The sequence below is a fragment of the Ischnura elegans genome, chromosome 12, assembly GCF_921293095.1.
Source record: "Ischnura elegans chromosome 12, ioIscEleg1.1, whole genome shotgun sequence".
Classification (NCBI taxonomy): Eukaryota; Metazoa; Arthropoda; class Insecta; order Odonata; family Coenagrionidae; genus Ischnura; species Ischnura elegans.
Window position 1 is genome coordinate 761,325 of NC_060257.1, and position 24,528 is coordinate 785,852.

Below are 24,528 nucleotides of genomic sequence, written 5' to 3' on the forward strand. Positions count from 1 at the left end.
ATTTCAGCCCACTGTGCGACGTGGACACATTTTCGCGGGTTTGCTGTTAGTTTCCAGGAATTGGCCCATTCTTCGTATTCATCAATCTGCCTTTGGAGGAGTTCAACCGTCGATCGAGGGTTTGAACCCTGGGCAGTGAAGGTGGTGTCATCGGCGTACAGCAAGGAAGAAGTGCCAGAAATGGTGGGAAGGTCATTTATGAATATGCTGAAAAGGGTTGGGGAGAGAATTGCTCCTTGGGGAACACCAGAGGAGATGGCTGCAGTATCGGAAAATGAGGAATTTACTTGAACATAAAATGTGCGGGCAAAGGTGAAAGATTGGATTAATTTCTGAAGGTAGATATGGATCGGGAGGAAGGAGAGTTTGAGTACAAGGCCCAGGGTCCAAACCCTGTCAAATGCTGCCTCCAAGTCCAGGAAAACGGCTTGCGTGATCCATCGATGATTGAAACCACCGATGATTGATTCCGTCAGGCGTAGTACCTGGTGCGTGGTTGAGGTGTGGCGACGAAAACCAGTCTGCTCCGGCCTGATGCATTATGAAGGGAAAGGTGATGAAGGAGTCGGGAGTGGATTACGGATTCAAAAAGTTTCGAGAGGGTATTCAGGAGGGAAATGGGGCGATAGGAGGAAGGGTTAGTTGCAGGTTTCGATGGTTTGAGAATCATAATTACTTTTGCGCATTTCCATGAGGTTGGAAAATACGATATTTGAAAGAGGAAGTTGAATAAATCGGAGAGGAAGGCAATTGCAGGAGAGGGAAGATGTTTAAGGATTTTATTTGATATCGCATCAGGACCGGGAGCAGACTTGGTTTTCAGGTTGGCAATAATGTCAGTGAGTTTACTGGCAGACGTTGCGGCAGGTTGATCGGAAGGGCAGTGTTGAAGGCTAAGCCAATGTTCTTCTGCTTCTTCATCCATATCTGACGGGGATATTCGTAAAACGCTTTTCGAAAATTGTTCGGAAAAGTGAAGCTTTTTCTTCATCCGTGGAAGCGGTGTTGTTTTCGCAGGAGAGCGGGGGAGTTGCTCGTCGCGGGTTTTTGAGAGCCCGGGCCATTCTCCATACTGAATTATCTGAAGTAGAGAGAGAGGCGATTTTCTTGTCCCATAAGGTCTGGCGGTGCGAGCGAAGAAGAGAGTTGACTCTGTTTCTGAGCGCTTGAAATTTTTCATGGCTCTCTCTCGTCCTTTGCGATTGCCAAACTTTGCGAGCCTTGTTTCTTTCTCGCATTTTTTGGAGAATTTCCAATGGTAAGGCATCATTGGATTTCTCCGATGGAATGATGAATTTGGCATTTTCAGTACAGTGGCGGATGGTATCGGTGAGCTTGTTTATGCAGGCATCGGCGTCAGCGCGGGTAGAAAGTGGAAGCTCTTGAAGGCTGTGCAGATTATCTCTGATGAGTCGGGAAAATTTTTTAAAGACGATGGCTGATTTGGGGGTAGGAATGCGGGAAGTAGGAGAACAATTGAGGGTAAAAAGGATTGGGAGGTGGTCGGAGGCTGAAGAATCAATAGTGCAGGGTTGGTCAATTTGGGGGAGTTTTGTGGCAAAAGGAATATCCAAAATATCGTCGCATCCGTGAGCGCCGTAGTGAGTGAAACTTGCAGGCGAGAGGATGGCAGCAGACCGCTCCTTGAATGAATAGGAGTTTTTTTCCTGCGGCATTCGAAGTGGAAGCTCCCCATTGGGAGTGCTTAGCATTAAAATCGCCTCCGATGAAAGCACGTTCGGTAAGTAGCATGTTGAATGCACGAAGATCCTCCTTTTCGAGCTTTTTTGGTGGGTGATGTATTGACCAGGTGTTGATTTTTCCTATTTCGGTGGAGATGCTGGATCCCACTGCTTCGAGCGATTTAGCATCAGGAGACTGCAGCTGAGTTGATTGAAGGGAAGATTTTACTAGGACTAGTACGCCCCCACCAGATTTTCCCTCACGATCTTTTCGAAATTGCCTAAATCCAGGAGTGAAAATATTTTTTCCAAGGGTGAGATGAGTTTCTTGGACAAGAGCCAAATCAATAAGATTTTCTTGCATTAACTGCAGTAGCTCTTCTATTTTGTTGGAGATTCCATTGATATTCCATTGAAGAATTCTCAATTGACTTGCCTTTCTTGTGCTAAACATCGCTGAATAGCAGGAGAGCACCTTGAATAATCTCTTCTAGAAGGATATCGGTTTTGGGTTTATCAGAGGGGGCAATAAGTTTTTTTTAATAAGTTGGGAAAGCCAGGAGAAAATTTTGCTTTTCACAGATGGGGTAAATAAGGAATTAATGGTTTCATGTAGAGGAGCGGGTTGAGTTGGGGTAGCGGGAGGAGGGGAGGTAGGAGTAGGAAGAGAGGGGAAAGCGCTGGTTGATTGAATTTGCGGAGCAGCAGGAGTGGAGGCGGCGCGGCGCGAAGCTTGCAGACGCTCTGAGTAAGTAACATATGCAGGGCACTGCCGGTAGTTAGCCGGATCCCGGATGATTTTGCTTACCGTTAGCGCAGGTAGCCGGAGCCGGTTTTACGACAGTGCATTCAGTATGGGAATGGAGATCACCACAGCGGACGCATCTAGGCGACATACCACAGGATTTTTGCGTGTGGCCGAAACGTTGACAATTTTTACATTGTGGTGGACCGGGGGAGGGTTTGAAAGATTCAAAAGTTACACCAAGATCGCAGAGATTGGTGATGGCTTCGTATCTGGGGCGGTCCTCTTGCGAAGAAATGTTTATCTGGAAGAGCGGGAGCCATCTGGTGGGTGGCGTTGGAAGTATGGCTGTAGGATCGTCAGCAAGAATTCTATCACGGCGCTCCTGTTCGCGGCGGGTTGGTCTGGTAGTGCGTAACTGCGCGACATCTTCCGGGAAAAGATTTCGATCAGCAAGAGATGACTTGATTTCCTCAGTGGTAGTATCAGTGAGGAGTCCGCGAATTAGTAAGTACGTCTTCTTACCTTCAGGGAGTTGGTAAGTAAAATATTCCCATTTTTTTCAGAAAAGAGACGAACTAGCGAGCGAAAATCGGAGCTTGTGGACGGTTGACATTTAACATTCGCGCCAGTTGAGTGACAAATTGGCGGAAATGCACATGCGGATTTAATTGCTCTGAATTTAATAGACCAATTTGAAGGATCCTTCAGGAATATCGGTTGAATAGACGATCTGGGTTGATTTCGAGGCTGGCGTTCAGATAGCGCTGATGGCTGGTTACGTAAGTTTTTATTCAGGTTTGAGGAGGTAGATGGCACTGGCAGCGGTTCAGCTGAAGGATCGTCATGGCTATCCGAGAGTGGAGCGAACTGGTTTGATACCGGAACCGGAGCATATTCAGTCAAATTGGGTGATTTTCTAAGGCATTTCCTTTTAGATGATCTCGAAGGAGGTCGATAATCTTCGTCACTAGCGTCAGCGGCGTCAGATTCTAATGTAAGGTTGGTTTTGGAAGTAGATGGACGTTGGGTCGATTCAAAATCAACAGCAGCTGCCACAGCGGTAGAAATTGGCGGAAGGCCGGCAAGTTTGCGGAAACGAGGATCGAAGGTAACTTTTTCTGGCACGGAAATTGTAATTAATTTTCTATTTGGGATATGAACATCAGGGATAGAAGGAAGGGAAGCCACACTGTGACTTACCGATGCCGGAACGTGGGTGGTTGCGTCGCAGGAAGAGGCACCGTTGTCGTTGGCAGCAGTAATCGATTCGATGTCATCTTCGGAATACACTCTCTCAGCAGTGAGCGTGTCGTCGTCGTCTGAAGTCGTTGATGCCGTGGCGTCCCCGCCAGGCATAGTTGATCAGGCAGTTGCTGTCGCCGATCAATAAGATAATTGTTTATTCACTATTGAAAGAAAACTTTCTTGGCGTACAAGTAAAATCGCACACCAGTGTGTAGTACTCCCAGTAAGCGAGAACACAAAGTGGCCTTGACGGCGAGCGACTCCCAAAAGCCGGTCCGTACGGTTCGGTGTCTCAAGTCGCACTCGAATTCTATGCTTTTTCACCATCCCGCAAAAGTGCTTATCGCCGCTAAAGAAGTTTTCACTTCAAATATTATCATTTTCTTTTCCTTCAAACATTCTCGTAGTGTATGGTGACATTGAAAAGGAAAAGCCCGTGCGGAAGGACCCTTTACATACCGTTGCCTTTAACGACCTTGCGTAGTCATAAAACGCCACTATCCGCGCGACCCTCCTCCGCGAGGATTGAAAAGGGAGGGTAGCTACCGGTAGGGACAATGAGTATAGGTCGTTGCCTTTCCCAGAAACTGTTTACTTCTCTCTCTCTCTTTCGCATGCCAACTGAATCTCTTAACAATACTTCAATATCCGAAGCATACTTCGTAAACGTAGAATGGTTCGGGCAAAAATGTAATCCTTACCATCTTCACTAGAGTAATGCGTTAAACGGTCTAGTCGATCGACCCATTATCTTGGTAATAGTGTTTTAAGTAAATACTGACTATGCACCATACTTCAAATGGCTATTTTAAAGAATTAATTCCGACAAAACTTGATAAATCGACCGCAGATACCGAGCCTCAGAGTCCCGCGTCGCGTAGCTCAGACATGACGCGCGATCGAAAAATCGCTCTCATTTCCTTAGTCGCTAACTTTTTTCCAAGATTTCTTCGTAGTATTCTTAAAAAACTTCTACTGCACACTATGATGTGTATTTCCCGATTACCATATTTCGCAAACGAATGATAATGTCTACTTAAATTAAAATTTCACGCGAAAAATGGGTACGACATTTTGTGTTGTAAAACCATATAAATGTGAACCAAAATCTTCAAAAATCGTAAAAAATATGGCCAAAGCATCTGGTCAAAGGAATATTGTGTTTTATTCCATGAAAATCATACAACGGCAACACCACCCGCTTGAGTTCAAAGATTTTCGGAGAAAAGCGAGTTCGCACGAGTTTTTGAAAATTGGTCATGTTTGAGCTGCTGTATCTCAACAACGGATCAACATTATGTAAAAGAGCATATAAATCCATAATGAGCCATCGTTTGTGAGTATTTTTTGCCAAGTTTTAGGCCTCTATCTAAAAATAAGACATTTTGGACTTTTGTCCGACTTTTTCTGATTTCAGTCCACTGTGTGCCGTGTTGAAATATCTCCCCTATTCGTCTCCTTCAGGTGAGTACTAATGTTTCCGGATAAATAATAGCATGTCTGCAACTATCTGAGTATTTCGTTCATTTTTATCTTTAGCCGTAAATTATAATAATTTCCTCATTTATTATATTAGGCTTTACTGAAAGCAGTCATCGTGGAAGGCATTCACTCCATATCGACAGTGCAAGTGACAGCTCTAAACACAGGACAATGGATAAGAAAAAATACTACATTTTCCTCAATTTTCAGTAAAAATATTATTCAGAATACATTCACACACGCAAGTGTTAGTATATACGAAAATTAGGCCTTATATGTATTTTTAATTAATTAAAAACGGAGAAAATGTCATTGATGAGCTCAGCATAAGTACTTTGGTAGTAAATTACATACTCTTCCTGAGGAAATCCAGAATTTCAATTATCTCATACTTCATAGGTATAACTTATAATAATAATAATAATAATTTTTTATTCGCCGAACTGGCAATATACATTGCATGGTTTCGTCACAAAAATCACTATGATACAAATTACATAAATACAATAATACAAATTACATAGAATCATTTAAATAATCGCTAATATCATAATAGGCTTTACCTGCAAAAAAATTACATACTTAATTTAACTTTGAATAGGGAAGGGGGACAGTTTTTCAATTCAGATGGAAGTTTATTAAAAATGATGGATGGAGTGTGATGAGGTCCCTTGAGAGCTAGAGATAGATGGTGACTTTTGAGGTGAACGTCACATTTTGAGCGAGTGTGGTAGTCATGCCATTCATGATTCCTTGGAAAATGCTCAGGATGCATTTTAACAAAAGTGGCACAATTCAAGATAAAAATGGAGGGAAGTGTTAATATTTTTAGGTCCAAAAAGATCGGTTTACCAGGAGTCCTCTTAGGCACTTGAACCATAGCTTTCAATGCTTGCTTCTGTAGAGAAAATAATTTTTTTGCATGGTGTGAAATTCCCCAGAACATAATACCATAAGATATATGAGCATGAACATTAGCATGGTAGATAAGTTTGAGGGTAGAAAGAGATAGAAATGGGGCCAGCCTTCTAAGCATAAAAATACCAGTGCTAACTCGATTCATGATGGCTTCAATGTGTGGTGTCCATTTAAGGTCGTCTGAAACCAGAAGACCTAAAAATTTAACACAGTTACTTTGGGTAATGGGCTCATTCATCAGATTAAGTTGGTGATTAATTATAGGTGTGACACTCTTAGGGTGGAAATCCAAGAAAACAGTTTTGTTAATGTTAATTGATAAATGGTTGGTATTGCACCACTCAGCCATCCTGGAAATTGAAGTATTGACAGAATTTACCAGATCAGAAATATTTCTAGAATGTGACAGACATGAAGTATCATCAGCATATAACACAACATCCTGTTGAGGAAACAGGTTTGGTAGGTCATTAACAAAAATAATAAACAGGAGGGGGCCAAGTATGGAACCTTGGGGGACCCCAGTATTAATATCTAAAGGAGAAGAGAATGAGATATCATTACTATACTGTGACCGGCACGTATATTTCACAATTTGTTTTCTACCAGTTAAATATGATCTTATCCAGTCCAAGGTTTTTCCTCTCATTCCAATGTTGGCCAGCTTAAGTAAGAGAATATCATGATTGACTCTATCAAAAGCTTTTGACAAGTCATAAAACACTCCAAGTGAATGTAAATTTTTGTCTCGGGCATTATAGATGGAATTTAACAATTGATATGCGGCAGTAATTGTCGATCTTGCTTTTCTGAAGCCATGCTGTGAATCATGTAAGATATCTTTTGATTCAAGATAAGAAATGATACGGGAATAGAACACTTTTTCGAAAATTTTGGAAAAAGCAGTAAGGACAAAAATTGGTCTATAATTGTTGGGGTCTGAAGATGAGCCTTTTTTTGGGATAGGAGATACTATGACTAGTTCATGCGAGAGGGAAATTCACCACTTAGGAAAGAGGTGTTAATAATATCAACTAGTGGACTTGCTATATAATGGATTACAGTTTTAATGATCGGCATAGGGATGTCATCAATTCCAGAGGACCAATTGTTGGGGAAGGAGTTAACAAGCTTAATGACTTCATGTGCATCAGTGGGCTGTAAGTACACAATGAGCAGGGAAAAGGGGTGCGAGATGTAAAGGCCGCAGAATTTATGGTGGGGCTTCGAGGAGAAATACAAACGAGTTCATTAAAACAATTAGCAATAACATCGGGATCAGATGTGGACTGATGATTGAAATTGATAGTTGTGTTGTTGACACAATGTGAGGTAGACTTAGTATTATTCTTAATAACTTCCCAAGTTGCTTTGGTACGATTTTTCGAAGTAGAAATGTAATTTTCATTGATTACCCTTTTGTGCTCAACCACCTTGAGTTTAAATCTTTTTAGAGCCATATTATATGATTCCATCTGGTCTGGATCGGTTGATTTACAGTAGTAGTAAATATCTCGCAGCGATTTACTTTCAGCCATTATTTCCTTAGAGTAGAAATTAGAGTTAAAAGGTCCATTACATTGTTTGATATGTTTGACTGGAAATGAAGCATTGAAATGGTTGACAAAGGTATTTAAGAAGAGATTAAACTTTTCATTTGCATCAGATGCTGTATATATATCCATCCAAGATTCATCAGATATTAGTTGCAAGAAAGTGTGTCTGTAAGCAATGTTGGAGATTCTTTTGCAAACAAATTTAGGCTTATTTTTGAGAACAATAAACGGAAAATTGACCAAGCAAGTTAATGCCATATGATCAGAAAACCCGATATTAAAAGTTGTAGTTGACAAGCAAGAGGGCAGTAGAGTAGTTGCAAGAACATCAATTAGGGTAGCAGATTGAGTAGTAACTCTAGTGGGATCTTTATTCAGCACAGAAAGCCCAAAGCTTTGAAATAGATTTGTCAAATCACATTTATCATGGGAGACACTTAATAGATCAACATTGACATCACCATATAATAAGATACCCTGTATATTGAGAGTAGATGCCAGCGTAAGAGCATCATTAAGGGCTTCAAAAAATTCAAATACACAGCTACTAGGTGATCGATACACACCAAGGATAACATATTTGTAGTTACCGATTTTCAGAATGGCACCACAGCATTCAAACGTTTTATCAGTACTATGAATTTGATTCAGACTGGTAACACTTAAGTTAGGTCTTGCATATATAGAAACACCACCACCTTTACACTGAGTGCGACAGTAGTAGGATATTAGATTGACATATTGAAGTGTAAGAACAGAGATTTCATTCTCTCTTAGACAATGTTCGACAATAATCACAATATCGGATTCAAGTTCTTGAATAGCACATTCAATTTGATAAGTTTTGTTCCGCATTGATTGCGCATTAAAATAGAGAACATTAAGAGATTTGTAGTCACAACGATCATTTAGTCACAACGATTTTTTGTCATTTTTGTTCGCCTTCAATCGCGTGTTTGGGCCTTCTTCATTTCTTGAAGCGTCACTTCCTATTGACGATTGATCACTCACATTGGTGTTGGCTGAAGTTGAGTTTGAGGGAGGATTAAATGGTCTCATGAAGCGAGTGACCACGGCACCAGGGGGCCAGAGAGACAAGTTTTTTAGCTTGTTGCATAAAGTGTAGTCAATACCTATTTTGAAGGCAGCATGGGCACTTTTACCCTCGATTTTTTCGCAAGATTCACATGTGATGTTGAAATAAGCTTTCATGTGTGTAATCACTTTTTCACGTGTGGCCGCGTGATCCAGTCTACCAACATACATGTAGCTAACGATCTTCGCAGCACGAAGTCCATTTATATCATCTTTAAGTAACTCACCATTGCCGATGATACGGAAATTTCCTTTTTTTCTTCTGCGACGAGGTTCAACAAAACCGTCGAAGTCTTCCTTTTGTAGTTTCTCTTTCACCTCAACATTAGTCTCCGTTGGTGCAATTTGCTTCATAGTCACAGAAGATTGATTTAAGGTACCTCGATCAGGAAACCGACTAGGCGTCACTGGTGGTTTCACATGGTTGGCGAGGTGAGAGGATGTACTCTTTTGAGTAGGAACAATCGGCTTAGAGGAGTCTTCAGTTGGAGTGAATTTCACGGAATCTGCAAAGGTAACAGTCTTTTCCTTCTCAGGAACGGAAATTCGTCCACTTTTCAATTCTACTACTTCCCGTTTCAAGATCTCAATGTCAGCGGCCATTTTCGCAACAAGAAATTTAGACGATCGGCACGAAAGGCATCTCCAATAAATATCACGCGACTCGTAAAGAGCTTTTAACGATAGATCCTTAAGGCCCGTACATTTGGAGTCATATAAATTTGGGCAAGAGTCACAAGTAATGAACTTATCACAGGAATTTATCAAATTACCGCAGCCGCTACACGAAGGTAAAGTAGCACTGGCCGCCATTTTGTTCGCCATCTGATCCTTATGATAGAGTATTAACGTATTACTTTCCCAAATATGTTCATCAAATGTGCACCGATGATAGGACTCGGCGAATTATGAATTTATATCGAATTTAATCGATGAAAGCCTTTGGAGTTCATCACTTTCTTCACGTGAAAATAGCGAGTATCATGTCTCATACGGGACACATTTCACTTAACACGGTAATTGGTGCCAAAGTAAGAAGACGGTAGGTATATATAAAAGTTACACTGTATTAAACTCTATCATAAGGATACCATTAGAAGTGCTTTTCCCGCGCTTCGCATAGCGATCAGTGGCGGAGGAAAAATCTCGTCGAATCCCCTAACTTCCCCGCCTATGCCATTAACACCCTTCCCCGCGGAAGGCCGAACGAGGATCGCAGAGACAGCAGCAGGCAGCAGTGCCACTGCGACCCTCGACAGTTGAACATCGCCGAGCGACTCTCAGCGCCACACTTGACAGATCATCGCACACGCGCCCATCCACCCCGCACATCTAGCCATTGCTCCTTCGCGAGCCGACAAAGCGGCGGACGGCATCCTGCAGCAGGTAAGACTCATTGGTCCTCTATACTTCTGCTCAGCTGAGCCGAAATGGGTTTTCTTCACTGAGCAGCCAAACGGCACGCTGCCTAGTGGTCTAGAGACCCCGAAAATATGGCATAGGCCAAAAAATAAACTTTCTCTCCGTGTGAGGAGTAGTAGGATAATGCTCGCTTCTTCTCTAAGTGCCTGTGTCCACGGGAATCGGCACCGGCTTCTCTGAAAGTAAGCACAAACGAGACTACCGGCGTGCGAAGTTGGATACGCCTCCACTTCAGGGGGCTATACTATTACTTCTATCTCTCATATTTCAGTTATGCTAGTTGGAAACAGAAAAGGTATGACTTCAAGGTAATTGTAAAATAACGTGTTTTTCCTGATGCCAATCAACTTTTACGACAAAATGAAGTGAGTATGAGTGTATAGTACCAAAGTGAAATTTAACCATTTGGGAAAAAGTATCGTTAGGTTTTACCAACAATTTCCTTTGCAAAAAAAACTTATTTATGCTATTCTCCAGAATTAAAGCTTTGAGATGCATGTTCGATACCGCGAAGAAATGTGCATACAAATGAAAAAAAAAAGCGTGAAACAGTGCTCCTAATTTTTACGGTAACTAGCGCATATCCACAAATAACTTGGAAAAAGAAAAGTATTTTGTAGCGTATACTTGATATCTCCTTCTCATAACCTTATCACAATCAATTTAAAATTGTTGATTTACTCGTAATAATCATTCATTGAAATATCTTGTCACCTGAAAAGTCTTCCAAGTTAACAAGGTTCAGGATTCCCAAAAAATAACTTCAGATTTACAGTGTCCGAAAATATGTGTATGTTTTCAGTTTCCGAGGTCAAATTCTTAATCAGCGACCTACAAAACTTATAAACACTACCCTCTGGTTTCCTTTCATAGGGTCCGTTTCCGTCATCTTCTTCCGTAATTTTCAGCATTCTGAACCGTTGAGAGTATATCGTTGAGAGCTGTTGGGAGTTTATCGTGTACATCGTGTACAACTAAAAAAACACGTCATGAAATTTCATACTAGATTTTTTGCAAATAATTGCATTGGCAATAAAAATTTAAAGCCCTTTGTATCCTTAATATAGAATGATAACCACTTAATCTATTAATAAACCAATGGAAATATATAGAAAATCTTCTGACTTCCCCATGACTAAAATTTGCGATACGAAATTGAAAAAAAATAAATTAAAAAATATGTTAATATACCAATATCATACCTTATCGGTTGTTAATTTGTCATACCTACTCGTCGTAAGAATTATTTTTTGAGTGGCTTTGACATGGAACTTCAATATTGGTGAAAATTTGGCTATCGTCTGCGGAAAAGTATAATGTAAAGTCATGAATTGCATTTGATGTTTGAGATTTTGAAATTCGAGATTTGCCTCAGGAACAGAGCGTAAAAAACAAAATCCATGTGATTTGGTAAGTAATATTTCGGTGATTTGTGACTTAGGTGCCAATTACCGTGTTAAGTGAAATGTGTCCCGTATGAGACATGATACTCGCTATTTTCACGTGAAGAAAGTGATGAACTCCAAAGGCTTTCATCGATTAAATTCGATATAAATTCATAATTCGCCGAGTCCTATCATCGGTGCACATTTGATGAACATATTTGGGAAAGTAATACGTTAAGTTATACCTATGAAGTATGAGATAATTGAAATTCTGGATTTCCTCGGGAAGAGTATGTAATTTACTACCAAAGTACTTATGCTGAGCTCATCAATGACATTTTCTCCGTTTTTAATTAATTAAAAATACATATAAGGCCTAATTTTCGTATATACTAACACTTGCGTGTGTGAATGTATTCTGAATAATATTTTTACTGAAAATTGAGGAAAATGTAGTATTTTTTCTTATCCATTGTCCTGTGTTTAGAGCTGTCACTTGCACTGTCGATATGGAGTGAATGCCTTCCACGATGACTGCTTTCAGTAAAGCCTAATATAATAAATGAGGAAATTATTATAATTTACGGCTAAAGATAAAAATGAACGAAATACTCGGATAGTTGCAGACATGTTATTATTTATCCGGAAACATTAGTACTCACCTGAAGGAGACGAATACGGGAGATATTTCAACACGGCGGCAGGAAGTATAAATGGCTGTTTTACCCAAATTTCATTCAACGGCAGAAATCCGTTTCAGCCAAAACATTCGTAATTGGCGATATTGGCTGCTGGTGATGAGCAGGCAAGTGCGTGCCCAGTCCAACGGGAGACGTGACTAAAATACACGCATCACATGCACTCGATCCTTCAAAAGACAAACTGAAAATATACTTGTCACATTTCCATTTGCTTCAGTATTAGCTCACAGTGAAACAAATATTTTCAAGTAATCCTTACGGATTGGGGAATATACCAATAAACCAAGGTTCTTAGACTGTAAGGTTGCCTCATTCGTAACTGCGCATGCGCCAGCAGAAGTCCCATTACGTCACTGTAGACCCTGTATCCCAGCTGATCCTAGCCATTTCATTGTTTGCACGCTAGAAATAGAGAGAGAACAAGTTCCTGAGACATTGTGCCGCCTTGTGTTTAACGCGAATCTGAACACATTTCCTGCAATTTCACTGGAAATCGTCTTTGTAATCCACTACTCATAAGACGAACTTTTTGTGGGTAAAGAGCGCCTTTAATCGTCGGATATGCCAGGCTCCCGTTGTACTGTGACAACGTGCTCCAACAGCTTGTCGAAAACGAAGAAAGCTGGACGGAATGTCTCATATCACAGGCGGATGCTTAAGTTGAAAAATCTTTTTATTTTATGTATTAACTAATCGAATCATTGACCGTGTCTCGCCCCCCACACATGTGAAAAAAGTGGTGAACGTGAATCAGTCAGACAAACTAAGTGGATATGCTAAAGATTTCGTAATCAAGAACTTAGATGCCCATATTGCATTCGAAAATCAGGAATTATTCCCTTTTAATGCAAATTGAAATTAATATTTTGCGCACTCATTCATGCAGGGACTATTTTGTAAATTCATCGTTTACCTCGTATGCTATGAGTAACATCGTGTGGCAATGGTAAGATATCAGGTAAACAAATTTCTTGTACTAAGTCTGTAAATTTGAGTCCTTTCGTATGCCTTTGACAGCTATTGACAAATTTTCGAGGCCACGGTTGCGCAAAATTGTTTATTAATTTAGGGGCAGATAAGTTTTAGCGTGTATAAAAATATTTATCAGGAATCAAGTGTTAAATCGTAGCTCACATAAAAGAAAATTACGTTAATTTTAATCATAATATTTTCTCTCGAACTAGTAAATTGGTTAAGAATAGCCTATATAAACTTATGAATGATGACTTGAGTCAAACCATATAATATTTTTATGCACTCCTTCGCGTTTATATTTACCTGCGAGCTGTAATGAAGTAGACTCTACCCTCTAATTAGGACTAATTCGACAAATTACCAATGTTCTGTGCTGTGTCTCCAACTTGGACAAAGCAATTATTAAATGTTACGCCAAGCAGAGGGTCTTCACAAGAATAAAATGTTTGAACAAAAAAATGCAACAAAGAAGAGCAACTTTGGTAGTGCCTCTAAAAAGATTTAAAAATTGTTCAGTAAATCCTTTTACATAAATTCTTGAGTCTTATTATTTATACCCTCTTCAAAATGAACCTTGACCATGGAGCTAAATTTCTACAACAGACTTATGATCGACCAAATAGCTGATATGCATTAGTTTAAGTTTTTGTTTCAGCAATCGTCACTGAAAATAATCGAATTTGTTTCCTGCAGTGCTTTTTGGTGCCATGAAGCATTTTTCTTTTAGGTTTTTTGACCGAAGGCTACAGTGGAAACTTTCTGTGGGATTTAAGATAAAGAAGAGTCCTTTGATTCGAAGGCTGTTCTCCACTCAAGCGGGCAACTATGGTGCTGTTTTGATAACGGCAACTGTTGGTGGTTCATTTTCCATTTCTAGAATTATTTTACCTGAGAATTCTTATTTCTCTAAGCATAATATTGAAGTTAGTTCCATTTCATCTGTATGATTTTTTGCTTAACGTATGATCACTTTGAATTCCTATTACGAATGATTTGAAAATGGTAATAACGGTAAATTTACAACTCTTATCACTCTATATGCTTATTTTTTTCTTCCCATTGAAGCAAAGGATTTCAATGTCCTCTTGCATAATTTTCTTTATCTTATGTACGTATTTTAAAAGCCCGGCGAGGAATGAAAACGAGTATAATTTCTATTTTAAAAGTGGCGGAACTGTAATATTTTGAAGCAACTAATTCGTTTTTTGCGTATTTTCCTCCAAGCCATATTAATCTAAGTTTAAATTATATTGCGGAAGTAACAAGGAAAACAGTGTTTTGAGAGTTACAGGAAGGAAGTGTGGACACGGAATTAGCTCGCACACCTTCCCATTTCATCACTTCATCAGGAAATTATAGCGTCTGAATACACGAATTTATCTTTTTTTAAATCTTAACATCATTATTTTCATAAATCGGCATTCAATTTAAAATTCGGCTTATAGTGTTCGATAGAGGGTAACTTCAAGAACTCGCTGCGGTAAGCAGTTACGCCCGCGGAAAGGCTAGAATTTGAAATGGCGCTAAGAGTTGGGTCTACAGTGACGTCAAGCCAATGGGAGCCCGAGTCGCGAATGAGGCAACCTTTACTCTAGGAACCTTGCCAATAAACCACGAATTTTCCAATATACCTGTAGTGAAGAAGCGTGGTAAACGATTATTCGCGCTTGTCCACAGATGCAAGGATCCCAGGTTCGTACGTCGGGTAATGACTCCGGACGCCCTTCCGTGAAAGCCTGGAAGTACGATGCAGAACTTTGAAAGGAACTACCCCTCACCACTCCGTACACTTGTTAGTCATTCACCTGAGGCTTAATATGGTCATAGCCTTAGCCTATCCGACCAACGATCAACTCAAATCACATTCCATGGCAATTGAATTAAAGACTGCTGCCCACGGTCAAGTGCACCAGAGACGATAAATTAAAAGAGATATTATGTCGAAAGGTTACTTATGAGAATTCGCATTTACCTCGAACAATTAAGGTGTCATTTCGTTATTTTCTTTTCACATTTATGTAAACAGCTATAAATGGGGTTTCGATGGAAGCTCAAGTCATTCTCACTCCAAGCGTGCTGCTGCCGCTCTCGCACGTATTTGGGGAGCGCGAAGGCAGAAGGAGACTACGGTCCTGCTTCCGTGATTTTCACTTGCCCCACCTGACGGCGGATCCATTAATTATTTCTTTCGAGGATTCGGTCACAAAAAATGATGGGCGGATGAACTGTTGCCTAGTGGAACTGTTTCAGTGCGTAAAACGCCAATTTACCTTTCAGCCCGTTAGTAGATTAACCTCGTAATAAACACATTTATTACAGAAAATATTCGTTACCTTCCCATTATGACTGTAGTGACTGGTGTATAGCAAGAACTTTTTGTGATTTGACGTACTATGCGCTTTACTCTTTCAAAGTAACAACCAAAAGATATGCATTAAACTTGTATTTTAAGGGAGCATTTTATTTTTTAATTTATACTGGATCTTGAGATCCACCGGCATAAATCTCGTAGGCAGTTTTCAAAATGTTTTACGAAAAGTACCTGTGACCGACAACTTATTTAAATGTATCCGGTACTGGTAACGGATTGCATTTTTTAAGCTACTGCAACTGAGCCCGGAAACTTTTTTTGCGACTCCAATCATTTCTGGGCCTGACTTGATGGACTGTTGAATCAGTGCAATCAACTGCTCGCCTAATATCCGTCAACCATTCATCCGACATCTGGTCGCTTCAAAATTCAGACTCTGAAGGACGACTTCTTCATTGCATCAAAGTCGCTCATCATTTCACTGCGTTTTTATTAACAGTCATTCATTTCGTGCATACCTGTTTCCGTTTGTCTCATGGCTGGGCAATATCTTTCAACTCGATCTAACCCACTTCCGGATTATCTATCTACTTGAAACATTCAGTACAGATCAGATCCAAACGGCAGTGTATTTTTACGCTATTCTTAGGTCTTCAAAGGCAGAACAAGCAATGGCTTCAAATGTTGAAAGCCAAAAATGGTGCAGTGCATTTGAAGTGCTGCGTAAGGTTTAATTCCTCACCACCAGAAGATCTATTGCGGGAAACGGATAACGCATTGGACTAAATATCGGAGGTCTTTACGTTCCAATCCCAGCTCTATCGTCATTATGTGCTCAAATGATTTTTACAAGAAGTTGGCTTAGCGCGTTTACCATCGTTTCATACATTGCTATTTTGCACTTTTTAGTGTAGAATTTTTTGGTACCTAAATAGGACTCACATGTTCCTAATAAAATCGAAAAAATATTCCTAATGAACATAACAAACTTAAACAAGAAACCACGTTTTTATTAACAGAAAATTAAAGATAATTTTACAAAATATTAAAAAGTTGAATCTAAAAAAAAAACAATTTTTATGTGAACTAAAACGAGGAAAATAAACCTCTACCTTATTCTACTATGAACTAAAACTACACTACCTAAAAACTATACACTACTCGAAAAACTATAAACTACATTGAGCTAAAATGAGAAAAATAAACCTCTATCTTACTCTTAAGTCCCATGGTTAAATTATACAGATGAAGACTGAATAATCAAAACCTAAAACGAGGTTCGCATCAATGTTATTTTTCCTCCATCTTCTATTCAATTTTTCTCCGCATATATTCCGCATTGCAATGCTATGACAAAATTTCAAATAAACGGTGATGAACACTTTTTACAACACTCCAGAGTCAAATGTGAAGCCAATGCACCCTTTGTAGTTAGTTTTGAAAATGAAGTCTTTGATGTACAAAATTGAAACTTGGGACCTTACGCCAAGGTAAGATGTTTTAAAAGGTTTCTTCCAAGAAAAGAAGGCCCTTCCAAGAAAGCCCGGTTAAGAAAAAAAATCAGAAATCAACATTTTTCCAGAACAACTGTTTTATTTACATTCCTTACATCTTTCTATATTTTTCTACGTAGTTTTCATAGTTATTTAAACATTTGTCGCATCGATCTACAAGCTTTTGAATGGCTTAGTTAATCGGCCGCCTGCGAACTCTTTCACTTCATCATCTCGCCCAAAGCTCGCACCCACTTGTGCCCTCGCTCATTATGTCAGGACAGTAAATTTCAGTTATCTGCTGAAGAATTTCTGCCGCTGAAATGTTTTTTGCACGCAAAAATCGTATTGGCGGGCTCATCAAATGCATAAAACATTGTAAACTGACACTATAAATCGCACACAGCAACAGAGTAAAGCTAATGACGGCGCTTAACGCGCAAGGCATGCCGGGAGTCGACACACATGCGTTTTTTGTCCTTGTTGCTAGATTCAAATAGTTACGGCGAATCAGACCTTACCTTTGGAATAACAACAATAATAATAATAGGTATTTTCTTCTTTTCAGTTGAAATAATATTGTGGGTTTTAAAATTAACTCTTTCATCTACTGTTGTTATATTTTCTCATTACCGCCGATAGTGATCTATTTTGAAACATCGCCGTGTTTGTTTTTAATTTTGGAAGAAGAAATTGAGCTCAATCGAGTGAATCAGTCCTTTCTACTCCGCATTGTAACCAAATTAAGCGAGTAAAGTCGCTGCTGCAAGGGTAATGTCGTTCAAGTGTTAAATAGTCATAGTGAAGAAAATGTGAGCAGCAGTCATATCTCCAGCAATTCGATACCCCCACTGCACTTAAACGCTCAACAATCGCCCACCAGACCAAATCCAATCATCTAGAACCCCAGCAACACGCATACACTCAGCTGGTAATAGCCAGAGCACAGGCGACGACCTCAGCCTGGAGATTCGGAGGTGAGCTTTTATGCTCCGGCTCATACACTATCCTCAGCGTACACGTTAAAAAACAATGAATATAAAATTCTCCCTCCATTATCCTCTCTTGAGAAGTCTGATTCGTATGCAGACTACGAATCATCAATCAAACCTATGCCTATACTTTTGAGCATATCCATTAACTTACCCAAGCCACTTTAAAAACTTTTTTCCAAAATTCATGACGCAGACATTCACGTATTGGTTTTAATTTACGTTCCTCCGAACTAGGAACCTCACCATGCTATTGCATCTCGATTTGACTTTGCTATTTTGAAACTTAATAGATCGTCGCCCAAGTACACGTTTACCCACGCCTCCATTTGCCTGTTTAAAATCCTCAGCACAACTTTTGCAATGAGTAGTGAAGCTCCTACAGTCTTCGCATTTTACATCTTCCTTCTATTTTTGAAGCGGGATTAGAACTGCCTTCACGAAATTCTCAGGCCAACATCCCTACTCATAGATCCAGCGTACTAGCTGGAAAACCCTTCCCTTACCACCCTCCATTAATTCCCCGGAAGCTCACACGGGATATTGTCCACGCTCACAGATATCCTACACTTCATATTGCCGTGTACTATGACTATTGAGATGGGAACTTGGGATAGTATTCAAATTGTCGGCATGGCGAAGGACCGGCACATGACAATATCACTAAGGGCCCTGTCGATTTCTGCGTGCACTGCATTTACTTATTTTTCACTATGACTGCTAGTGGGCATGTAAACTTGGACCACCACAATTTTTGTTGGTCGCGCTTTGATGTCTACCAGCAGAATCATATCGCTTACCTGATTTATACCCACCAATCTCTTCCCCAGCTTTAATACTAAATCTTATCCTTGAAGATTTTACTCCCCACCATTATACATTACCCTGCACCCACCACCCTACTACCCTACCACCTCACTTTGCATAGTCCCTATATATTTATTCTCCCCTTATCCATTTCTATTTTGATATTTCATAGCTTGCCCGCCCTCATCATTGTCCCCATACTTCATGTTCCAAGATTCATTGCTGCCTTTTCTTATCCATCTTCTAGTTTTTCTTTTCTTGTTTCTGAGCTGCTGCTAATGATGATTATAAGTCTCTGCCAGAATTTTGCATGTTGAATGCCAAGAGGACCTTGCCAACCTAGCAGCCGTGAACGGCTACCACCCTTTAGCATCAATACACTTCTCCTGACGATTCGTATGGTTCCTACAAGAGAACAATCGAATCATCCTTCTTCAGTACAAACCACTCCGACAGCATCCAGAGTCACAGTTCAAATGGTAAAAAATGCCATCGTAACGAATGCCCTTTCGCCCTACAGGTAACAGGGGTCTTGCCCCAGCAGACAACTTTCCTCTTCCCGCCATGAAAACGGTGCCCTCCAAGGACGCCAACACAGGAACGCTGTCAAAGCGGCTTGCGCTCTTGCTATGAGGGATGTTCCCTTGCATGGAGCGTAGGATGGGTGGCAAACTAGCCAGCAAATTTGTGTGGACTGCCGAAGGAACTGGAGTTTTAGAGGCACTAGAGTTTTGCAGTGATATCTCCGATAAATTTCTTGGATCGGCTTTATTCTTCTTGCTTAAATTCACGCCCTGTATGTCTTCCCCACGATACATTTGAAGTTATGGGAAGAGCAAATTTACCAATCAAATATTTTATCCGCGAGCACAAGTCTCTCAGGAGCCAACTATATCAAAAGCAGTGGCGCAGCGAGGGGGGGGGGGGGTTGGGGGATAAAACCCCCTCCCAGAGCTCAGAGAAATTTTTAAGTTAAATCCATTTTACTTAATGGATTAGTATTACTTTTATAAAAGCGTTCGGGTTAATCAAATATCCCCCAGAAAGCCGTAAAACTCGCCATATTGAACCATTAATCTTAAAATTTTTCTGGAGGAGGGCCCCCTCTTACCCTTGCGTGTATGCAATACTCCCACACCCCAAAGAATTAGATGCGCCTAAAACCCCCCCTGGGCTTAATTCTTAGATTCGCCCCTGATCCAAAGAGACATAGAACTTTAAGTGATGAGGAATATAACGTTAGATAATTGGTGTTCATTATTCTCCGATGCTCACGTGACTAGTGGAGCGCTTCAACGGTTGAGCGAGGATCGTCCAAAGGCTTGTCTTGATTGACCCCTTGCAATGAAAATGGACAGGGGTCAGTAATAAGAATCAAGAACTTCAACACTTGCCCTCATGCTTTCAAGTTTTATTTATTTCATTTGATCATTAATCGATATTGATCCTAGTGTTTCATTTGTCCTCTTTGGGTAGATTATGGTGTCAACTGGTGACACTTTTGAAAAACCTAGTTTTTTGTGTAAAACTGGTCTCTCTCTTTTATGGAGTTCATTTAATTCGCACTTACTGCTTAACATGATGATTCGATCCAATAAAGGGATAAAAAAATCACGGACTCCAGAGACTTATTGCCAAATCCAATGCCATTCGCTCCAAACGGATTGTTTTTTAGCAATAAATGAAATATTTAAGTCCAGTTTTGCCGGCTAATCAGCATATATACATAGAGTTTTTCACAGCTGTCTGTAGCCTCACGATTGTTTTAAATGCGATAAAATTGGGGTTCAATAAAAAAACATATTTATCGAAGTTTAGAGTTTTTCATTCTCAAGCCTTATGATATGAAAATATTAGTGGTTTAGAAACCACAGCTTTTATGACGTAGTCTCCTATTTCCCCAACTGCCGATCCAGAAGAATTTGTACATCGGTTAATAAAAAAAGGTTTACATTCATGGTGGCTCGGTTACTAAAGACTTGTAGATATGAAACCATATAAATCAATAATATAATAAATATTTCTATCTCGTCACTTATTAAAATATAAAATAAGGATAGCTAAAGCACTATATGTATAGGGACTAGCTGACTAGGCGAACTTCGTACCGCCTAATAGATAAACAATGAAAATTTTACATACACCATTTATAAATCAAGAGCGGCTGCACTGATTTTAATAATTTTTGGCTTGCTATGATGAATTAAGAATAAGTTCAATAAACCTACAAAAATTAGTACTAAAATGGCTCGTTAGAAAGGCACTTTCTTTATTCGATCTACATTGGATAGACCGGGGCACGTATACGCGGATTTATTTCAATGAATTTTCTTATTTTAATGTTTTTACTATGGAAATTATAGACAGTATGGTCTTATAAAGCAGTCGATTAAGTCAAAATTTTATCTATTCAGTTTCATCGTTTCAAGTCCTAATCTGTTGCGTAAACTTGCCCCGTTCTTGCGGCAAGTTTGCGAAACGCTAGACCGTTGGCTCACTAACGCTTAAAATCTTGTTGTTATAGCCCCTATGGAGCAGGATTAATATGTCATGGGTTGTAGCGCACTGGTTATAACTGGGTTCGGCGTAAATGTATTCCGGTGATATTGGTGAAGGCTTTGATTTGAGGGCATTTCCGCCCTCGTCCGCTGCGCCCAGACAACCCTTAGTGTGCCTTTTCACTCCTTGTGACGCCCTTCACATGCGCGATCAGAATTCCTTAGGATTATCGCTATGCTATATTTTTGAAATTTTAGGATTGGCCCATTCCACTTTTTTTATATTCGTCTCTTCATCAAATTCCTACTCCTCATGAGTTCTTTGTTGGCACAGTATTGGCCGCAATTTTAATTGGTATCGATCGTACTTGGATGTGAAACATAATTTGCATTCCTCAGTTTTATTTATGCAAAAATCAGATTTGGCATTGAAAAAAACTCGTATTCATTCTGTTGTTGCTATATTAAAAATGTATATTTCGCGGAATAATAGACGTGGCTGTAGAAAAGAAATTCTTCCCATGGAGACTACAAGACGTAAGTTATTCTCTATCCACCTAGAACTGGTCCCTCACTTTTAGCGATGGCATTTTGCATTACCGCCCTCACGAGCGTCCTTCTCAGCTCTAGAGTTTGAGTCTCGTCCGTCCTTTCGTCGCTTTGATCTCCTGCTCGCTCTCTTCTCTCCGTAATCTCCTCATTTCGCTCGCCACACCTACAACGTCGAAGTTAATAGTAAAGATTAGCAATAAATGAGGATTAACGAAAATTTAGCTTCACAGTTTAGGGATTTTAATAGAAAGAATATCGTAAAATAGAAGCCATCTCTGATTCTTCGACATAACTACAATAGAACACTGCCAAACATTGGGCATTGAAACTGAGTCGCATCTTATCCGAATCGATTTCTTCTCCACAGCTAACTTCTCAAATCCCCATTATGTACGATTCATTTTTCATGTAATTTTTCATTACGAGGCGTCTCCTTACACGATTCATGGTTAGAACTACCAAAACACGGTTACAGAGCACATGAAAATATGACGACAGCGCGTGTTCCAAAGTTACACGCTAATTTTCCCGTTAATCACGCGCCAAATTTCCCATCGAAATCAAAATGGACGAAACCCCACGCCAATATTCGCTCTAATATAAACGTCGCCGTTGACGCATGGGAAAGGAATCTCATGCTGAGCTCTCCCTATGGATAATTTATTGCTAATGTATTTGCTATGAGCCGACCTTTACTCGTTCACCATTCATTTCCTCGCTTATGATGCTTCGCGACGGAGAAAGGATAAAAACATTAATTATCTCAATTATAATATCCTTCTCGCGAGGCTATTATTCGCTCTTAAGTTCCTTGTTAACTTGCTTTCTCATTTTTCACGTTTTTTAATTTTTAAAAATTGGTATTACCGCATGATAAAAATCGACGCAACTCGACATTTTCAAAATACCCAATTTCCTCTAAAATTACTTGGCGACCCGAAAGCCGCCAAAACTGACGTGTGGTGGTGGTTGCTCGGACAATAGTCGAGTACAAAAAATTAAAAACTCGCACGAAGTTCATTTATTGTGAAGAAGGAAAACAAATTTGTATATCTTTCCGCTCCGCCAAATATTTCTCAATTGTTTCATTGCTCATGCAATTCTAGCTTAGCACATAGCCTCCGAGTCTGCCAACCTAATTCGTTTAAAATCTTTGCAACGCTTTCTGTACGCCCATGGCTTTTTTTGGTGAATTGCGCCACTCTCCTTTGCATTTTATTGAGCTCATGGATTAAGTCTTTGTGCACTGGATCCGTTCTACTCGCTACATATTCAAGGTATGGCCTGGCGAGTCCGAAAATGCACCTTTTTTCAAGTATTCATCCGAAAGTTTTCCCTTGACACGCTTGGCGCACCCTAGCTCCTCGGATGCTGCACTTCTCTTACTCCTGGAAGCGGATAGAGTTCCAAATAGTTGAGCCGCTCGCCTTTTCCTCAACGCTCTGCCCGTCCGTCCTAGACTTGGGTTCAAGCGGAGCACGCATGTCTGCTTTTGGTTATAAGACGAGCGCGCCTACGCGTGCCCCCATTGGCCGTCGTGCCCTCGTGCTCTCATTTGGAGCAAATGACGTCATCGTCGCTTCCACTCCCGCATTTCGTCTTGGCTGCGGGTGGGCCAACCTTATTGTTGGGTAAGGATTGGTAAAGCTAGCAGCCAATTCGGAAAACGTATTTACCTGTCATCTGAGTCCCGTGACGAGGGAAATTTAAACATCAAGTATCCCAAATTAGGCACGCATCAAATTAAAATACGATGTATTAAAATATTTTTAACTTTACTCACATATGTAAGGCCACTGAGATCCCTTGAATGATTTCTTTGGTACCCAAATATGTGGCAATGGTGTATACCAACAGTATACAGTACCAATAGTATAATAGCAATAGTGAAACCATTCGCTAATCGTGTGCAAATCACGTGACACAATACCGCACTAGCATTGAGACGCTCGAAGTGTGTCGAAGTCAAAATGGTGATGTCACTCTCTCTATCCTAAGTTACTTATACTAACTTTACGTATCCTAAGTTACCTATACAAGTACGCCCTATAGAAACTTTTGTCTTTGCATGAATATGCACGTATATTTCGCTAATATGCGCAATATTTCTATGACCGTGCGGTGTGCATGTGGCGATCCTCTTGCATGCTGGTGACTAGTTACTTGCAGGCACCCTGGAGGGGGCTCGCCGGGTATTATGTAGATTTAGATACTAATCATTACTCTTATTTTTCATTATAACTATTATCTATTATCGCATTGCCCATCATAAATTGGCCTCTTTCTGACATAATTCAAACCATTCATGTTCAGTTTGGAGTGAATATTACACATCGTAATGAATCAGCGTCATCATCGTAGTTGACGCGTGTGATTTTGCCTCCGATGGGTAATGACCTGTCTTTAATGCACCTGCAATACACACTCCGTTGCGTCATGTGTGAAAATATAATTTCGTCAGCTCCCCTCGAAATCCTCCAAATTCTCCGAGAGCATTCGTGGCTACCTTTTGCAATTGAGTTCAGCGCAGACTTTCGAAAAATTCCGACGTTGGTCTTCCTGTGACATCACTTGCCAAAAGGAATCTCACTCCACGTATCTTTCGCTCCCCATCAATGAGAGGAAACTTTACAATACAATTAAATCGATTGCCCACGATTTTATTC

The 24,528-nt window shown here is 40.1% G+C and overlaps 1 protein-coding gene across 1 annotated transcript in view; it reads left to right on the plus strand.

Moving 5' to 3' along the window:
• The first annotated feature begins 9,957 nt into the window (after positions 1–9,957).
• Positions 9,958–24,528, plus strand: part of LOC124168833 (cysteine-rich secretory protein 2-like) — a 246,204-nt gene continuing 231,633 nt past the window's right edge. The window contains exon 1 of the mRNA XM_046547168.1: positions 9,958–10,112. The gene's annotated coding sequence lies outside the window, so the exon portion shown is untranslated. The remainder of the gene's footprint in view (positions 10,113–24,528) is intronic.